Consider the following 20,670-nt stretch of genomic DNA (forward strand, 5'->3'; position numbering starts at 1 on the left):
CCCCTAACCCGAACCCTAGCCCGAACCCTAACCGTAACCCTTCCCCGAAGCCTGACCCTCACCCGTCCCCTAATCCTAACCCGTACGCTAACACTAACCCGCGCCCTCACACGCACGCTCCCCCTAAAGCGTTGCCGTACCCTCACCTGGACCCTAAACCGTCCCCGTCCCCTAACCCTAACCCTAGCCTGAACCCTAACCCTAACCCTTCCCCGAAACCTGACCCTCACCCGTCCCCTAATCCTAACCCGCGCCCTCACACGCACGCTCCCCCTAAAGCGTTGCCGTACCCTCACCTGGACCCTAAACCGTCCCCGTCCCCTAACCCTAACCCTAGCCCGAACCCTAACCGTAACCCTTCCCCGAAGCCTGACCCTCACCCGTCCCCTAATCCTAACCCGTACGCTAACACTAACCCGCGCCCTCACACGCACGCTCCCCCTAAAGCGTTGCCGTACCCTCACCTGGACCCTAAACCGTCCCCGTCCCCTAACCCTAACCCTAGCCCGAACCCTAACCGTAACCCTTCCCTGAAACCTGACCCTCACCCGTCCCCTAATCCTAACCCGCGCCCTCACACGCACGCTCCCCCTAAAGCGTTGCCGTACCCTCACCTGGACCCTAAACCGTCCCCGTCCCCTAACCCTAACCCTAGCCCGAACCCTAACCCTAACCCTTCCCCGAAGCCTGACCCTCACCCGTCCCCTAATCCTAACCCGTACACTAACACTAACCCGGGCCCTCACACGCACGCTCCCCCTATAGGGTTGCCGTACCGTCACCTGGACCCTAAACCGTCCCCGTCCCCTAACCCTAACCCTAGCCCGAACCCTAACCCTAACCCTTCCTCGAAGCCTGACCCTCACCCGTCCCCTAATCCTAACCCGTACGCTAACACTAACCCGCGCCCTCACACGCACGCTCCCCCTAAAGTGTTGCCGTACCCTCACTTGGACCCTAAACCGTCCCCGTCCCCTAACCCTAACCCTAGCCCGAACCCTAACCCTAACCCTTCCCCGAAGCCTGACCCTCACCCGTCCCCTAATCCTAACCCGTATGCTAAAACTAACCCGCGCCCTCACACGCACGCTCCCCCTAAAGCGTTGCCGTACCCTCACCTGGACCCTAAACCGTCCCCATCCCCTAACCCTAACCCTAGCCCGAACCCTAACCGTAACCCTTCCCCGAAGCCTGACCCTCACCCGTCCCCTAATCCTAACCCGTACGCTAACACTAACCCGCGCCCTCACACGCATGCTCCCCCGAAAGCGCTGCCGTACCCTCACCTGGACCCTAAACCGTCCCCGTCCCCTAACCCTAACCCTAGCCCGAACCCTAACCCTAACCCTTCCCCGAAGCCTGACCCTCACCCGTCCCCTAATCCTAACCCGTACGCTAACACTAACCCGCGCCCTCACACGCATGCTCCCCCTAAAGCGTTGCCGTACCCTCACCTGGACCCTAAACCTTCCCCGTCCCCTAACCCTAACCCTAGCCCGAACCCTAACCCTTACACTTCCCCGAAGCCTGACCCTCACCCGTGCCCTAATCCTATCACGTACGCTAACACTAACCCACGCCCTCACACGCACGCTCCCCCTAAAGCGTTGCCGTACCCTCACCTGGACCCTAAACCGTCCCCGTCCCCTAACCCTAACCCTAGCCCGAACCCTAACCGTAACCCTTCCCCGAAGCCTGACCCTCACCCGTCCCCTAATCCTAACCCGTACGCTAACACTAACCCGCGCCCTCACACGCACGCTCCCCCTAAAGCGTTGCCGTACCCTCACCTGGACCCTAAACCGTCCCCGTCCCCTAACCCTAACCCTAGCCCGAACCCTAACCCTAACACTTCCCCGAAGCCTGAACCTCACCCGTGCCCTAATCCTATCACGTACGCTAACACTAACCCGCACCCTCACACGCACGCTCCCCCTAAAGCGTTGCCGTACCCTCACCTGGACCCTAAACCGTCCCCATCCCCTAACCCTAACCCTAGCCCGAACCCTAACCGTAACCCTTCCCCGAAGCCTGACCCTCACCCGTCCCCTAATCCTAACCCGTACGCTAACACTAACCCGCACCCTCACACGCACGCTCCCCCTAAAGCGTTGCCGTACCCTCACCTGGACCCTAAACCGTCCCCATCCCCTAACCCTAACCCTAGCCCGAACCCTAACCGTAACCCTTCCCCGAAGCCTGACCCTCACCCGTCCCCTAATCCTAACCCGTACGCTAACACTAACCCGCGCCCTCACACGCACGCTCCCCCTAAAGCGTTGCCGTACCCTCACCTGGACCCTAAACCGTCCCCGTCCCCTAACCCTAACCCTAGCCCGAACCCTAACCCTAACACTTCCCCGAAGCCTGACCCTCACCCGTGCCCTAATCCTATCACGTACGCTAACACTAACCCGCGCCCTCACACGCACGCTCCCCCTAAAGCGTTGCCGTACCCTCACCTGGACCCTAAACCGTCCCCATCCCCTAACCCTAACCCTAGCCCGAACCCTAACAGTAACCCTTCCCCGAAGCCTGACCCTCACCCGTCCCCTAATCCTAACCCGTACGCTAACACTAACCCGCGCCCTCACACGCACGCTCCCCCTAAAGCGTATTCGTACCCCCACCTGGACCCTAAACCGTCCCCGTCCCGTAACCCTAACCCTAGCCCGAACCCTAACCCTAACCCTTCCCCGAAGCCTGACCCTCACCCGTGCCCTAATCCTATCACGTACGCTAACACTAACTCGTGCCCTCACACGCACGCTCCCCCTAAAGCGTTGCTGTACCCTCACCTGGACCCTAAACCGTCCCCGTCCCCTAACCCTAACCCTAGACCGAACCCTAACCCTAACCCTTCCCCGAAGCCTGACCCTCACCCGTGCCCTAATCCTAACCCGTACGCTAACACTAACCCGCGCCCTCACACGCACGCTCCCCCTAAAGCGTTGCCGTACCCTCACCTGGACCCTAAACCGTCCCCGTCCCCTAACCCTAACCCTAGCCCGAACCCTAACCCTAACCTTTTCCCGAAGCCTGACCCTCACCCGTCCCCTAATCCTAAGCCGTAGGCTAACACTAACCTGCGCCGTCACACGTACGCTCCCCCTAAAGCGTTGCCGTACCCTCACCTGGACCCTAAACCGTCCCCGTCCGCTAACCCTAGCCCTAGCCCGAACCCTAACCCTAACCCTTCCCCGAAGCCTGACCCTCACCCGTCCCCTAATCCTAACCCGTTCGCTAACACTAAACCGCGCCCTCACACGCATGCTCCCCCGAAAGCGCTGCCGTACCCTCACCTGGACCCTAAACCGTCCCCGTCCCCTAACCCTAACCCTAGCCCGAACCCTAACCCTAACACTTCCCCGAAGCCTGACCCTCACCCGTGCCCTAATCCTATCACGTACGCTAACACTAACCCGCGCCCTCACACGCACGCTCCCCCTAAAGCGTTGCCGTACCTTCACCTGGACCCTAAACCGTCCCCGTCCCCTAACCCTAACCCTAGCCCGAACCCTAACCCTAACCCTTCCCCGAAGCCTGACCCTCACCCGTTCCCTAATCCTAACCCGTACGCTAACACTAACCCGCGCCCTCACACGCACGCTCCCCCTAAAGCGTTGCCGTACCCTCACCTGGACCCTAAACCGTCCCCGTCCCCTAACCCTAAACCTAGCCAGAACCCTAGCCCTAACCTTTCCCCGAAGCCTGACCATCACCTGTCCACTAATCCTAACCCGTACGCTAACACTAACCCGCGCCCGCACACGCATGCTCCCCCTAAAGCGTTGCCGTACGCTCACCTGGACCCTAAACCGTCCCCGTCCCCTAACACTAACCCTAGCCCGAACCCTAACCCTAACCCTTCCCCGAAGCCTGACCCTCACCCGTCCCCTAATCCTAACCCGTACGCTAACACTAACCCGCGCCCTCACACGCACGCTCCCCCTAAAGCGTTGCCGTACCCTCACCTGGACCCTAAACCGTCCCCGTCCCCTAACCCTCACACTAGCCTGAACCCTAACCCTAACCCTTCCCCGAAGCCTGACCCTCACCCGTGCCCTAATCCTAACCCGTACGCTAACACTAACCCGCGCCCTCACACGCACGCTCCCCCTAAAGCGTTGCCGTACCCTCACCTGGACCCTAAACCGTCCCCGTCCCCTAACCCTAACCCTAGCCCGAACCCTAACCGTAACTCTTCCCGGAAGCCTGACACTCACCCTTCCCCTAATCCTAACCCGTACGCTAAGACTATCCCGCGCCCTCACACGCACGCTCCCCCTAAAGCGTTGCCGTACCCTCACCTGGACCCTAAACCGTCCCCGTCCCCTAACCCTAACCCTAGCCCGAACCCTAACCCTAACCCTTCCCCGAAGCCTGACCCTCACCCGTCCCCTAATCCTAACCCGTACGCTAACACTAACCCGCGCCCTCACACGCACGCTCCCCCTAAAGCGTTGCCGTACCCTCACCTGGACCCTAAACCGTCCCCGTCCCCTAACCCTAACCCTAGCCCGAACCCTAGCCCTAACCCTTTCCCGAAGCCTGACCCTCACCCGTCCCCTAATCCTAACCCGTACGCTAACACTAACCCGCGCCCACACACGCACGCTCCCCCTAAAGCGTTGCCGTACCCTCACCTGGACCCTAAACCGTCCCCGTCCCTAACCCTAACCCTAGCCCGAACCCTAACCCTAACCCTTCCCCGAAGCCTGACCCTCACCCGTGCCCTAATCCTAACCCGTACGCTAAAACTAACCCGCGCCCTCACACGCACGCTCCCCCTAAAGCGTTGCCGTACCCTCACTTGGACCCTAAAACGTCCCCGTCCACTATCCCTAACCCTAGCCCGAACCCTAACCCTAACCCTTCCCCGAAGCTTGACCCTCACCCGTGCCCTAATCCTAACCCGTACACTAACACTAACCCGCGCCCTCACACGCACGCTCCCCCTAAAGCGTTGCCGTACCCTCACCTGGACCCTAAACCGTCCCCGTCCCCTAACACTAACCCTAGCCCGAACCCTAACCCTAACCCTTCCCCGAAGCCTGACCCTCACCCGTCCCCTAATCCTAACCCGTACGCTAACACTAACCCGCGCCCTCACACGCACGCTCCCCCTAAAGCGTTGCCGTACCGTCACCTCGACCCTAAACCGTCCCCGTCCCCTAACCCTAACCCTAGCCCAAACCCTAACCCTAACCTTTCCCCGAAGCCTGACCCTCACCCGTCCCCTAATTCTAACCCGTACGCTAACACTAACCCACGCCCTCACACGCACGCTCCCCCTAAAGTGTTGCCATACCCTCACCTGGACCCTAAACCGTCCCCGTCCCCTAACCCAAACCCTAGCCCGAACCCTAACCCTAACCCTTCCCCGAAGCCTGACCCTCACCCGTCCCCTAATCCTAACCCGTACGCTAACACTAACCCGCTCCCTCACACGCACGCTCCCCCTAAAGCGTTGCCGTACCCTCACCTGGACCCTAAACCGTCCCCGTCCCCTAACCCTAACCCTAGCCCGAACCCTAACCCTAACCCTTCCCCGAAGCCTGACCCTCACCCGTCCCCTAATCCTAACCCGTACGCTAACACTAACCCGCGCCCTCACACGCACGCTCCCCCTAAAGCGTTGCCGTACCCTCACCTGGACCCTAAACCGTCCCCGTCCCCTAACCCTAACCCTAGCCCGAACCCTAACCCTAACCCTTCCCCGAAGCCTGACCCTCACCCGTCCCCTAATCCTAACCCGTACGCTAACACTAACCCGCGCCCTCACACGCACGCTCCCCCTAAAGCGTTGCCGTACCCTCACCTGGACCCTAAACCGTCCCCGTCCCCTAACCCTAAACCTAGCCAGAACCCTAGCCCTAACCTTTCCCCGAAGCCTGACCATCACCTGTCCACTAATCCTAACCCGTACGCTAACACTAACCCGCGCCCGCACACGCACGCTCCCCCTAAAGCGTTGCCGTACGCTCACCTGGACCCTAAACCGTCCCCGTCCCCTAACACTAACCCTAGCCCGAACCCTAACCCTAACCCTTCCCCGAAGCCTGACCCTCACGCATGCCCTAATCCTAACCCGTACGCTAACACTAACCCGCGCCCTCACACGCACGCTCCCCCTAAAGCGTTGCCGTACCCTCACCTGGACCCTAAACCGTCCCCGTCCCCTAACCCTCACACTAGCCTGAACCCTAACCCTAACCCTTCCCCGAAGCCTGACCCTCACCCGTGCCCTAATCCTAACCCGTACGCTAACACTAACTCGCGCCCTCACACGAACGCTCCCCCTAAAGCGTTGCCGTACCCTCACCTGGACCCTAAACCGTCCCCGTCCCCTAACCCTAACCCTAGCCCGAACCCAAACCGTAACTCTTCCCGGAAGCCTGACACTCACCCGTCCCCTAATCCTAACCCGTACGCTAAGACTATCCCGCGCCCTCACACGCACGCTCCCCCTAAAGCGTTGCCGTACCCTCACCTGGACCCTAAACCGTCCCCGTCCCCTAACCCTAACCCTAGCCCGAACCCTAACCCTAACCCTTCCCCGAAGCCTGACCCTCACCCGTCCCCTAATCCTAACCCGTACGCTAACACTAACCCGCGCCCTCACACGCACGCTCCCCCGAAAGCGTTGCCGTACCCTCACCTGGACCCTAAACCGTCCCCGTCCCCTAACCCTAACCCTAGCCCGAACCCTAGCCCTAACCCTTTCCCGAAGCCTGACCCTCACCCGTCCCCTAATCCTAACCCGTACGCTAACACTAACCCGCGCCCACACACGCACGCTCCCCCTAAAGCGTTGCCGTACCCTCACCTGGACCCTAAACCGTCCCCGTCCCTAACCCTAACCCTAGCCCGAACCCTAACCCTAACCCTTCCCCGAAGCCTGACCCTCACCCGTGCCCTAATCCTAACCCGTACGCTAAAACTAACCCGCGCCCTCACACGCACGCTCCCCCTAAAGCGTTGCCGTACCCTCACTTGGACCCTAAAACGTCCCCGTCCACTATCCCTAACCCTAGCCCGAACCCTAACCCTAACCCTTCCCCGAAGCTTGACCCTCACACGTGCCCTAATCCTAACCCGTACACTAACACTAACCCGCGCCGTCACACGCACGCTCCCCCTAAAGCATTGCCGTACCCTCACCTGGACCCTAAACCGTCCCCGTCCCCTAACCCTAACCCTAGCCCGAACCCTAACCCTAACCCTTCCCCGAAGCCTGACCCTCACCCGTCCCCTAATCCTAACCCGTACGCTAACACTAACCCGCGCCCTCACACGCACGCTCCCCCTAAAGCGTTGCCGTACCGTCACCTCGACCCTAAAAAGTCCCCGTCCCCTAACCCTAACCCTAGCCCAAACCCTAACCCTAACCTTTCCCCGAAGCCTGACCCTCACCCGTCCCCTAATCCTAACCCGTACGCTAACACTAACCCACGCCCTCACACGCACGCTCCCCCTAAAGTGTTGCCATACCCTCACCTGGACCCTAAACCGTCCCCGTCCCGTAACCCAAACCCTAGCCCGAACCCTAACCCTAACCCTTCCCCGAAGCCTGAACCTCACCCGTCCCCTAATCCTAACCCGTACGCTAACACTAACCCGCGCCCTCACACACACGCTCCCCCTAAAGCGTTGCCGTACCCTCACCTGGACCCTAAACCGTCCCCGTCCCCTAACCCTAACCCTAGCCCGAACCCTAACCCTAACTCTTCCCCGAAGCCTGACCCTCACCCGTCCCCTAATCCTAACCCGTACGCTAACACTAACCCGCGCCCGCACACGAACGCTCCCCCTAAAGCGTTGCCGTACCCTCACCTGGACCCTAAACCGTCCCCGTCCCCTAACCCTAACCCTAGGCCGAACCTTAACCCTAACCCTTCCCCGAAGCCTGACCCTCACCCGTCCCCTAATCCTAACCCGTACGCTAACACTAACCCGCGCCCTCACACGCACGCTCCCCCTAAACCGTTGCCGTACCCTCACCTGGACCCTAAACCGTCCCCGTCCCCTAACCCTAACCCTAGCCCGAACCCTAACCATAACCCTTCCCCGAAGCCTGACCCTCACCCGTCCCCTAATCCTAACCCGTACGCTAACACTAACCCGCGCCCGCACACGCACGCTCCCCCTAAAGCGTTGCCGTACGCTCACCTGGACCCTAAACCGCCCCGTCCCCTAACCCTAACCCTAGCCCGAACCCTAACCCTAACCCTTCCCCGAAGCCTGACCCTCACCCGTGCCCTAATCCTAACCCGTACGCTAACACTAACCCGCGCCCTCACACGCACGCTCCCCCTAAAGCGTTGCCGTACCCTCACCTGGACCCTAAACCGTCCCCGTCCCCTAACCCTAACCCTAGCCCGAACCCTAGCCCTAACCCTTTCCCGAAGCCTGACCCTCACCCGTCCCCTAATCCTAACCCGTACGCTAACACTAACCCGCGCCCTCACACGCACGCTCCCCCTAAAGCGTTGCCGTACCCTCACCTGCACCCTAAACCGTCCCCGTCCCCTAACCCTAACCCTAGCCCGAACCCTAACCCTAACTCTTCCCCGAAGCCTGACCCTCACCCGTCCCCTAATCCTAACCCGTACGCTAACACTAACCCGCGCCCGCACACGCACGCTCCCCCTAAAGCGTTGCCGTACCCTCACCTGGACCCTAAACCGTCCCCGTCTCCTAACCCTAACCCTAGCCCGAACCCTAACCCTAACCCTTCCCCGAAGCTTGACCATCACCCGTTCCACAATCCTAACCCGTACGCTAACACTAACCCGCGCCCTCACACGCACGCTCCCCCTAAAGCGTTGCCGTACCCTCACCTGGACCCTAAACCGTCCCTGTCCCCTAACCCTAACCCTAGGCCGAACTTAACCCTAACCCTTCCCCGAAGCCTGACCCTCACCCGTCCCCTAATCCTAACCCGTACGCTAACACTAACCCGCGCCCTCACACGCACGCTCCCCCTAAACCGTTGCCGTACCCTCACCTGGACCCTAAACTGTCCCCGTCCCCTAACCCTAACCCTAGCCCGAACCCTAACCATAACCCTTCCCCGAAGCCTGACCCTCACCCGTCCCCTAATCCTAACCTGTACGCTAACACTAAACTGCGCCCTCACACGCACGCTCCCCCTAAAGCGTTGCCGTACCCTCACCTGGACCCTAAACCGTCCCCGTCCCCTAACCCTAACCCTAGCCCGAACCCTAGCCCTAACCCTTCCCCGAAGCCTGACCCTCACCCGTGCCCTAATCCTAACCCTAACGCTAACACTAACCCGCGCTCTCACACGCACGCTCCCCCTAAAGCGTTGCCGTACCCTCACCTGGACCCTAAACCGTCCCCGTCCCCTAACCCTAACCCTAGCCCGAACCCTAACCCTAACCCTTCCCCGAAGCCTGACCCTCACCCGTCCCCTAATCCTAACCCGTACGCTAACACTAACCCACGCCCTCACAAGCACGCTCCCCCTAAAGCGTTGCCGTACCCTCACCTGGACCCTAAACCGTCCCCGTCCCCTAACCCTCACCCTAGCCCGAACCCTAACACTAACCCTTCCCCGAAGCCTGACCCTCACCCGTGCCCTAATCCTAACCCGTAGGCTAACACTAACCCGCGCCCTCACACGTACGCTCCCCCTAAAGCGTTGCCGTACCCTCACCTGGACCCTAAACCGTCCCCGTCCCCTAACCCTAACCCTAGCCCGAACCCTAACCCTAACCCTTCCCCGAAGCCTGACCCTCACCCGTGCCCTAATCCTAACCCGTTCGCTAACACTAACCCGCGCCCTCACACTCACGCTCCCCGTAAAGCGTTGCCGTACCCTCACCTGGACCCTAAACCGTCCCCGTCCCATAACCCTAACCCTTGCCCAAACCCTAACCCTAACATTTCCCCGAATCCTGACCCTCACCCGTCCCCTAATCCTAACCCGTACTCTAACACTAACCCGCGCCCTCACACGCACGCTCCCCCTAAAGCGTTGCCGTACCCTCACCTGGACCCTAAACCGTCCCCGTCCCCTAACCCTAAACCTAGCCCGAACCCCATCCCTAACCCTTCCCCGAAGCCTGACCCTCACCCGTGCCCTAATCCTAACCCGTACGCTAACACTAACCCGCGCCCACACACGCACGCTCCCCCTAAAGCGTTGCCGTACCCTCACCTGGACCATAAACCGTCCCCGTCCCCTAACCCTAACCCTAGCCCGAACCCTAACCCTAACCCTTCCCCGAAGCCTGACCCTCACCCGTCCCCTAATCCTAACCCGTACGCTAACACTAACCCGCGCCCTCACACGCACGCTCCCCCTAAAGCGTTGCCGTACCCTCACCTGGACCCTAAACCGTCCCCGTCCCCTAACCCTATCCCTAGCCTGAACCCTAACCCTAACCCTTCCCCGAAACCTGACCCTCACCCGTCCCCTAATCCTAACCCGCGCCCTCACACGCACGCTCCCCCTAAAGCGTTGCCGTACCCTCACCTGGACCCTAAACCGTCCCCGTCCCCTAACCCTAACCCTAGCCCGAACCCTAACCCTAACCCTTCCCCGAAGCCTGACCCTCACCCGTCCCCTAATCCTAACCCGTACACTAACACTAACCCGGGCCCTCACACGCAAGCTCCCCCTAAAGCGTTGCCGTACCCTCACCTGGACCCTAAACCGTCCCCGTCCCCTAACCCTAACCATAGCCCGAACCCTAACCCTAACCCTTCCCCGAAGCCTGACCCTCACCCGTCCCCTAATCCTAACCCGTACGCTAACACTAACCCGCGCCCTCACACTCACTCTCCCCCTAAAGCGTTGCCGTACCCTCACCTGGACCCTAAACCGTCCCCGTCCCCTAACCCTAACCCTAGCCCGAACCCTAACCCTAACCCTTCCCCGAAGCCTGACCCTCACCCGTGCCCTAATCCTAACCCGTACGCTAACACTAACCCACGCCCTCACATGCACGCTCCCCCTAAAACGTTGCCGTACCCTCACCTGGACCCTAAACCGTCCCCGTCCCCTAACCCTAACCCTAGCCCGAACCCTAGCCCTAACCCTTCCCCGAAGCCTGACCCTCACCCGTGCCCTAATCGTAACCCGTACGCTAACACTAACCCGCGCCCTCACACGCACGCTCCCCCTAAAGCGTTGCAGTACCCTCACCTGGACCCTAAACCGTCCCCGTCCCCTAACCCTAACCCTAGCCCGAACCCTAGCCCTAACCCTTCCCCGAAGCCTGACCCTCACCCGTGCCCTAATCCTAACCCGTACGCTAACACTAACCCGCACCTTCACACGCACGCTCCCCCGAAAGCGTTGCCGTACCCTCACCTGTACCCTAAACCGTCCCCGTCCCCTAACCCTAACCCTAGCCCGAACCCTAACCCTAACCCTTCCACGAAGCCTGACCCTCAACCGTCCCCTAATCCTAACCTGTACGCTAACACTAACCCGCGCCCTCACACGCACGCTCCCCCTAAAGCGTTGCCGAACCCTCAGCTGGACCCTAAACCGTCCCCGTCCCCTAACCCTAACCCTAGCTCGAACCCTAAATCTAACCCTTCCCCGAAGCCTGACCCTCACCCGTCCCCTAATCCTAACCCGTACGCTAACACTAACCCGCGCCCTCACACGAACGCTCCCCCTAAAGCGTTGCCGTACCGTCACCTGGACCCTAAATTGTCCCCGTCCCCTAACCCTAACCCTAACACTTCCCCGAAGCCTGACCCTCACCCGTCTTAATCCTAACCTGTATGCTAACACTAAACCACGCCCTCACACGCACGCTCCCCCTAAAGCGTTGCTGTACCCTCACCTGGACCCTAAACCGTCCCCGTCCCCTAACTCTAACCCTAGCCCGAACCCTAGCCCTAACCCTTCCCCGAAGCCTGATCCTCACCCGTGCCCTAATCCTAACCCGTACGCTAACACTAACCCGCGCCCTCACACGCACGCTCCCCCTAAAGCGTTTCCGTACCCTCACCTGGACCCTAAACCGTCCCCGTCCCCTAACCCTAACCCTAGCCCGAACCCTAACCCTAACCCTTCCCCGAAGCCTGACCCTCACCCGTCCCCTAATCCTAACCCGTACTCTAACACTGACCCGCGCCCTCACACGCACGCTCCCCCTAAAGCGTTGCCGTACCCTCACCTGGACCCTAAACCGTCCCCGTCCCCTAACCCTAACCCTAGCCCGAACCCTAGCCCTAACCCTTCCCCGAAGCCTGACCCTCACCCGTGCCCTAATCCTAACCCGTACGCTAACACTAACCCGCGCCCTCACATGCACGCTCCCCCTAAAGCGTTGCCGTACCCTCACCTGGACCCTAAACCATCCCCGTCCCCTAACCCTAACTCTAGCCCGAACCCTAGCCCTCACCCTTCCCCGAAGCCTGACCCTCACCCGTGCCCTAATCCTAACCCGTACGCTAACACTAACCCGCGCCCTCACACGCACGCTCCCCCTAAAGCGTTGCCGTACCCTCACCTGGACCATAAACCGTCCCCGTCCCCTAACCCTAACCCTAGCCCGAACCCTAACCCTAACCCTTCCCCGAAGCCTGACCCTCACCCGTCCCCTAATCCTAACCCGTACGCTAACACTAACCCGCGCCCTCACACGCACGCTCCCCCTAAAGCGTTGCCGTACCCTCACCTGGACCCTAAACCGTCCCCGTCCCCTAACCCTATCCCTAGCCTGAACCCTAACCCTAACCCTTCCCCGAAACCTGACCCTCACCCGTCCCCTAATCCTAACCCGCGCCCTCACACGCACGCTCCCCCTAAAGCGTTGCCGTACCCTCACCTGGACCCTAAACCGTCCCCGTCCCCTAACCCTAACCCTAGCCCGAACCCTAACCCTAACCCTTCCCCGAAGCCTGACCCTCACCCGTCCCCTAATCCTAACCCGTACACTAACACTAACCCGGGCCCTCACACGCAAGCTCCCCCTAAAGCGTTGCCGTACCCTCACCTGGACCCTAAACCGTCCCCGTCCCCTAACCCTAACCATAGCCCGAACCCTAACCCTAACCCTTCCCCGAAGCCTGACCCTCACCCGTCCCCTAATCCTAACCCGTACGCTAACACTAACCCGCGCCCTCACACTCACTCTCCCCCTAAAGCGTTGCCGTACCCTCACCTGGACCCTAAACCGTCCCCGTCCCCTAACCCTAACCCTAGCCCGAACCCTAACCCTAACCCTTCCCCGAAGCCTGACCCTCACCCGTGCCCTAATCCTAACCCGTACGCTAACACTAACCCACGCCCTCACATGCACGCTCCCCCTAAAACGTTGCCGTACCCTCACCTGGACCCTAAACCGTCCCCGTCCCCTAACCCTAACCCTAGCCCGAACCCTAGCCCTAACCCTTCCCCGAAGCCTGACCCTCACCCGTGCCCTAATCCTAACCCGTACGCTAACACTAACCCGCGCCCTCACACGCACGCTCCCCCTAAAGCGTTGCAGTACCCTCACCTGGACCCTAAACCGTCCCCGTCCCCTCACCCTAACCCTAGCCCGAACCCTAGCCCTAACCCTTCCCCGAAGCCTGACCCTCACCCGTGCCCTAATCCTAACCCGTACGCTAACACTAACCCGCACCTTCACACGCACGCTCCCCCGAAAGCGTTGCCGTACCCTCACCTGTACCCTAAACCGTCCCCGTCCCCTAACCCTAACCCTAGCCCGAACCCTAACCCTAACCCTTCCCCGAAGCCTGACCCTCAACCGTCCCCTAATCCTAACCTGTACGCTAACACTAACCCGCGCCCTCACACGCACGCTCCCCCTAAAGCGTTGCCGAACCCTCAGCTGGACCCTAAACCGTCCCCGTCCCCTAACCCTAACCCTAGCTCGAACCCTAAATCTAACCCTTCCCCGAAGCCTGACCCTCACCCGTCCCCTAATCCTAACCCGTACGCTAACACTAACCCGCGCCCTCACACGAACGCTCCCCCTAAAGCGTTGCCGTACCCTCACCTGGACCCTTAACGGTTCCCGTCCCCTAACCCTAACCCTAGACCGAACCCTAACCCTAACCCTTCCCCGAAGCCTGACCCTCACCCGTGCCCTAATCCTAACCCGTACGCTAACACTAACCCGCGCCCTCACACGCACGCTCCCCCTAAAGCGTTGCCGTACCCTCACCTGGACCCTAAACCGTCCCCGTCCCCTAACCCTAACCCTAGTCCGAACCCTAACCCTAACACTTCCCCAAAGCCTGACCCTCACCCGTCCCCTAATCCTAACCCGTACGCTAACACTAACCCGCGCCCTCACACGCACGCTCCCCCTAAAGGGTTGCCGTACCGTCACCTGGACCCTAAATTGTCCCCGTCCCCTAACCCTAACCCTAACACTTCCCCGAAGCCTGACCCTCACCCGTCCCCTAATCCTAACCTGTATGCTAACACTAAACCACGCCCTCACACGCACGCTCCCCCTAAAGCGTTGCCGTACCCTCACCTGGACCCTAAACCGTCCCCGTCCCCTAACTCTAACCCTAGCCCGAACCCTAGCCCTAACCCTTCCCCGAAGCCTGATCCTCACCCGTGCCCTAATCCTAACCCGTACGCTAACACTAACCCGCGCCCTCACACGCACGCTCCCCCTAAAGCGTTTCCGTACCCTCACCTGGACCCTAAACCGTCCCCGTCCCCTAACCCTAACCCTAGCCCGAACCCTAACCCTAACCCTTCCCCGAAGCCTGACCCTCACCCGTCCCCTAATCCTAACCCGTACTCTAACACTGACCCGCGCCCTCACACGCACGCTCCCCCTAAAGCGTTGCCGTACCCTCACCTGGACCCTAAACCGTCCCCGTCCCCTAACCCTAACCCTAGCCCGAACCCTAGCCCTAACCCTTCCCCGAAGCCTGACCCTCACCCGTGCCCTAATCCTAACCCGTACGCTAACACTAACCCGCGCCCTCACACGCACGCTCCCCCTAAAGCGTTGCCGTACCCTCACCTGGACCCTAAACCATCCCCGTCCCCTAACCCTAACTCTAGCCCGAACCCTAGCCCTCACCCTTCCCCGAAGCCTGACCCTCACCCGTGCCCTAATCCTAACCCGTACGCTAACACTAACCCGCGCCCTCACACGCACGCTCCCCCTAAAGCGTTGCCGTACCCTCACCTGGACCCTAAACCGTCCCCGTCCCCTAACCCTAACCCTAGCCCGAACCCTAACCCTAACCCTTCCCCGAAGCCTGACCCTCACCCGTCCCCTAATCCTAACCCGTACGCTAACACTAACCCGCGCCCTCACACGCACGCTCCCCCTAAAGCGTTGCCGTACCCTCACCTGGACCCTAAACCGTCCCCGTCCCCAACCCTAACCCTAGTCCGAACCCTAACACTAACACTTCCCCGAAGCCTGACCCTCACCCGTCCCCTAATCCTAACCCGTACGCTAACACTAACCCGCGCCCTCACACGCACGCTCCCCCTATAGGGTTGCCGTACCGTCACCTGGACCCTAAATCGTCCCCGTCCCCTAACCCTAACCCTAGCCCGAACCCTAACCCTAACCCTTCCCCGAAGCCTGACCCTCACCCGTCCCCTAATCCTAACCCGTACGCTAACACTAACCCGCGCCCTCACACGCACGCTCCCCCTAAAGTGTTGCCGTACCCTCACCTGGACCCTAAACCGTCCCCATCCCCTAACCCTAACCCTAGCCCGAACCCTAACCCTAACCCTTCCCCGAAGCCTGACCCTCACCCGTCCCCTAATCCTAACCCGTATGCTAAAACTAACCCGCGCCCTCACACGCACGCTCCCCCTAAAGCGTTGCCGTACCCTCACTGGACCCTAAACCGTCCCCATCCCCTAACCCTAACCCTAGCCCGAACCCTAACCGTAACCCTTCCCCGAAGCCTGACCCTCACCCTTCCCCTAATCCTAACCCGTACGCTAACACTAACCCGCGCCCTCACACGCATGCTCCCCCGAAAGCGCTGCCGTACCCTCACCTGGACCCTAAACCGTCCCCGTCCCCTAACCCTAACCCTAGCCCGAACCCTAACCCTAATCCTTCCCCGAAGCCTGACCCTCACCCGTCCCCTAATCCTAACCCGTACGCTAACACTAACCCGCGCCCTCACACGCATGCTCCCCCTAAAGCGTTGCGGTACCCTCACCTGGACCCTAAACCTTCCCCGTCCCCTAACCCTAACCCTAGCCCGAACCCTAACCCTAACACTTCCCCGAAGCCTGACCCTCACCCGTGCCCTAATCCTATCACGTACGCTAACACTAACCCGCGCCCTCACACGCACGCTCCCCCTAAAGCGTTGCCGTACCCTCACCTGGACCCTAAACCGTCCCCATCCCCTAACCCTAACCCTAGCCCGAACCCTAACCGTAACCCTTCCCCGAAGCCTGACCCTCACCCGTCCCCTAATCCTAACCCGTACGCTAACACTAACCCGCGCCCTCACACGCACGCTCCCCCTAAAGCGTTGCCGTACCCTCACCTGGACCCTAAACCGTCCCCGTCCCCTAACCCTAACCCTAGCCCGAACCCTAACCCTAACACTTCCCCGAAGCCTGACCCTCACCCGTGCCCTAATCCTATCACGTACGCTAACACTAACCCGCACCCTCACACGCACGCTCCCCCTAAAGCGTTGCCGTACCCTCACCTGGACCCTAAACCGTCCCCATCCCCTAACCCTAACCCTAGCCCGAACCCTAACCGTAACCCTTCCCCGAAGCCTGACCCTCACCCGTCCCCTAATCCTAACCCGTACGCTAACACTAACCCGCGCCCTCACACGCACGCTCCCCCTAAAGCGTTGCCGTACCCTCACCTGGACCCTAAACCGTCCCCATCCCCTAACCCTAACCCTAGCCCGAACCCTAACCGTAACCCTTCCCCGAAGCCTGACCCTCACCCGTCCCCTAATCCTAACCCGTACGCTAACACTAACCCGCGCCCTCACACGCACGCTCCCCCTAAAGCGTTGCCGTACCCTCACCTGGACCCTAAACCGTCCCCGTCCCCTAACCCTAACCCTAGCCCGAACCCTAACCCTAACACTTCCCCGAAGCCTGACCCTCACCCGTGCCCTAATCCTATCACGTACGCTAACACTAACCCGCGCCCTCACACGCACGCTCCCCCTAAAGCGTTGCCGTACCCTCACCTGGACCCTAAACCGTCCCCATCCCCTAACCCTAACCCTAGCCCGAACCCTAACCGTAACCCTTCCCCGAAGCCTGACCCTCACCCGTCCCCTAATCCTAACCCGTACGCTAACACTAACCCGCGCCCTCACACGCACGCTCCCCCTAAAGCGTTGCCGTACCCTCACCTGGACCCTAAACCGTCCCCGTCCCGTAACCCTAACCCTAGCCCGAACCCTAACCCTAACCCTTCCCCGAAGCCTGACCCTCACCCGTGCCCTAATCCTATCACGTACGCTAACACTAACTCGCGCCCTCACACGCACGCTCCCCCTAAAGCGTTGCTGTACCCTCACCTGGACCCTAAACCGTCCCCGTCCCCTAACCCTAACCCTAGACCGAACCCTAACCCTAACCCTTCCCCGAAGCCTGACCCTCACCCGTGCCCTAATCCTAACCCGTACGCTAACACTAACCCGCGCCCTCACACGCACGCTCCCCCTAAAGCGTTGCCGTACCCTCACCTGGACCCTAAACCGTCCCCGTCCCCTTACCCTAACCCTAGCCCGAACCCTAACCCTAACCTTTTCCCGAAGCCTGACCCTCACCCGTCCCCTAATCCTAAGCCGTAGGCCAACACTAACCTGCGCCGTCACACGTACGCTCCCCCTAAAGCGTTGCCGTACCCTCACCTGGACCCTAAACCGTCCCCGTCCCCTAACCCTAGTCCTAGCCCGAACCCTAACCCTAACCCTTCCCCGAAGCCTGACCCTCACCCGTCCCCTAATCCTAACCCGTACGCTAACACTAACCCGCGCCCTCACACGCACGCTCCCCGTAAAGCGTTGCCATACCCTCACCTGGACCCTAAACCGTCCCCGTCCCCTAACCCTAACCCTAGCCCGAACCCTAACCCTAACCCTTCCCCGAAGCCTGACCCTCACCCGTGCCCTAATCCTAACCCGTACGCTAACACTAACCCGCGCCCTCACACGCACGCTCCCCCTAAAACGTTGCCGTACCCTCACCTGGACCCTAAACCGTCCCCGTCCCCTAACCCTAACCCTAGCCCGAACCCTAACCCTAACCTTTTCCCGAAGCCTGACCCTCACCCGTCCCCTAATCCTAAGCCGTAGTCTAACACTAACCTGCGCCGTCACACGTACGCTCCCCCTAAAGCGTTGCCGTACCCTCACCTGGACCCTAAACCGTCCCCGTCCCCTAACCCTAACCCTAGCCCGAACCCTAACCCTAACACTTCCCCGAAGCCTGACCCTCACCCGTCCCCTAATCCTAACCCGTACGCTAACACTAACCCGCGCCCTCACACGCATGCTCCCCCGAAAGCGCTGCCGTACCCTCACCTGGACCCTAAACCGTCCCCGTCCCCTAACCCTAACCCTAGCCCGAACCCTAACCCTAACCATTCCCCGAAGCCTGACCCTCACCCGTCCCCTAATCCTAACCCGTACGCTAACACTAACCCGCGCCCTCACACGCACGCTCCCCCTAAAGCGTTGCCGTACCCTCACCTGGACCCTAAACCGTCCCCGTCCCCTAACCCTAACCCTAGCCCGAACCCTAACCCTAACCCTTCCCCGAAGCCTGACCCTCACCCGTCCCCTAATCCTAACCCGTACGCTAACACTAACCCGCGCCCTCACACGCACGCTCCCCCTAAAGCGTTGCCGTACCCTCACCTGGACCCTAAACCGTCCCCGTCCCCTAACCCTAACCCTAGCCCGAACCCTAACCCTAACCCTTCCCCGAAGCCTGACCCTCACCCGTGCCCTAATCCTATCACGTACGCTAACACTAACCCGCGCCCTCACACGCACGCTCCCCCTAAAGCGTTGCTGTACCCTCACCTGGACCCTAAACCGTCCCCGTCCCCTAACCCTAACCCTAGACCGAACCCTAACCCTAACCCTTCCCCGAAGCCTGACCCTCACCCGTGCCCTAATCCTAACCCGTACGCTAACAGTAACCCGCGCCCTCACACGCACGCTCCCCCTAAAGCGTTGCCGTACCCTCACCTGGACCCTAAACCGTCCCCGTCCCCTAACCCTAACCCTAGCCCGAACCCTAACCCTAACCTTTTCCCGAAGCCTGACCCTCACCCGTCCCCTAATCCTAAGCCGTAGGCTAACACTAACCTGCGCCGTCACACGTACGCTCCCCCTAAAGCGTTGCCGTACCCTCACCTGGACCCTAAACCGTCCCCGTCCCCTAACCCTAGTCCTAGCCCGAACCCTAACCCTAACCCTTCCCCGAAGCCTGACCCTCACCCGTCCCCTAATCCTAACCCGTACGCTAACACTAACCCGCGCCCTCACACGCATGCTCCCCCGAAAGCGCTGCCGTACCCTCACCTGGACCCTAAACCGTCCCCGTCCCCTAACCCTAACCCTAGCCCGAACCCTAACCCTAACCATTCCCCGAAGCCTGACCCTCACCCGTCCCCTAATCCTAACCCGTACGCTAACACTAACCCGCGCCCTCACACGCACGCTCCCCCTAAAACGTTGCCGTACCCTCACCTGGACCCTAAACCGTCCCCGTCCCCTAACCCTAACCGTAGCCCCAACCCTAACCCTAACCCTTCCCCGAAGCCTGACCCTCACCCGTGCCCTAATCCTATCACGTACGCTAACACTAACCCGCGCCCTCACACGCACGCTCCACCTAAAGCGTTGCCGTACCCTCACCTGGACCCTAAACCGTCCCCATCCCCTAACCCTAACCCTAGCCCGAACCCTAACCCTAACCCATCCCCGAAGCCTGACCCTCACCCGTCCCCTAATCCTAACCCGTACGCTAACACTAACCCGCGCCCTCACACGCACGCTCCCCCTAAAGCGTTGCCGTACCCTCACCTGGACCCTAAACCGTCCCCATCCCCTAACCCTAACCCTAGCCCGAACCCTAACCCTAACCCTTCCCCGAAGCCTGACCCTCACCCGTGCCCTAATCCTATCACGTACGCTAACACTAAACCGCGCTCTCACCCGCACGCTCCCCCTAAAGCGTTGCTGTACCCTCACCTGGACCCTAAACCGTCCCCGTCCCCTAACCCTAACCCTAGCCCGAACCCTAACCCTAACCCTTCCCCGAAGCCTGACCCTCACCCGTGCCCTAATCCTAACCCGTACGCTAACACTAACCCGCGCCCTCACACGCACGCTACCCCTAAAGCGTTGCCGTACCCTCACCTGGACCCTAAACCGTCCCCGTCCCCTAACCCTAACCCTAGCCCGAACCCTAACCCTAACCTTTTCCCGAAGCCTGACCCTCACCCGTCCCCTAATCCTAAGCCGTAGGCTAACACTAACCTGCGCCGTCACACGTACGCTCCCCCTAAAGCGTTGCCGTACCCTCACCTGGACCCTAAACCGTCCCCGTCCGCTAACCCTAGCCCTAGCCCGAACCCTAACCCTAACCCTTCAGCGAAGCCTGACCCTCACCCGTCCCCTAATCCTAACCCGTACGCTAACACTAACCCGCGCCCTCACACGCATGCTCCC

Source organism: Delphinus delphis, chromosome 11, assembly GCF_949987515.2.
Source record: "Delphinus delphis chromosome 11, mDelDel1.2, whole genome shotgun sequence".
Taxonomy (NCBI): Eukaryota; Metazoa; Chordata; class Mammalia; order Artiodactyla; family Delphinidae; genus Delphinus; species Delphinus delphis.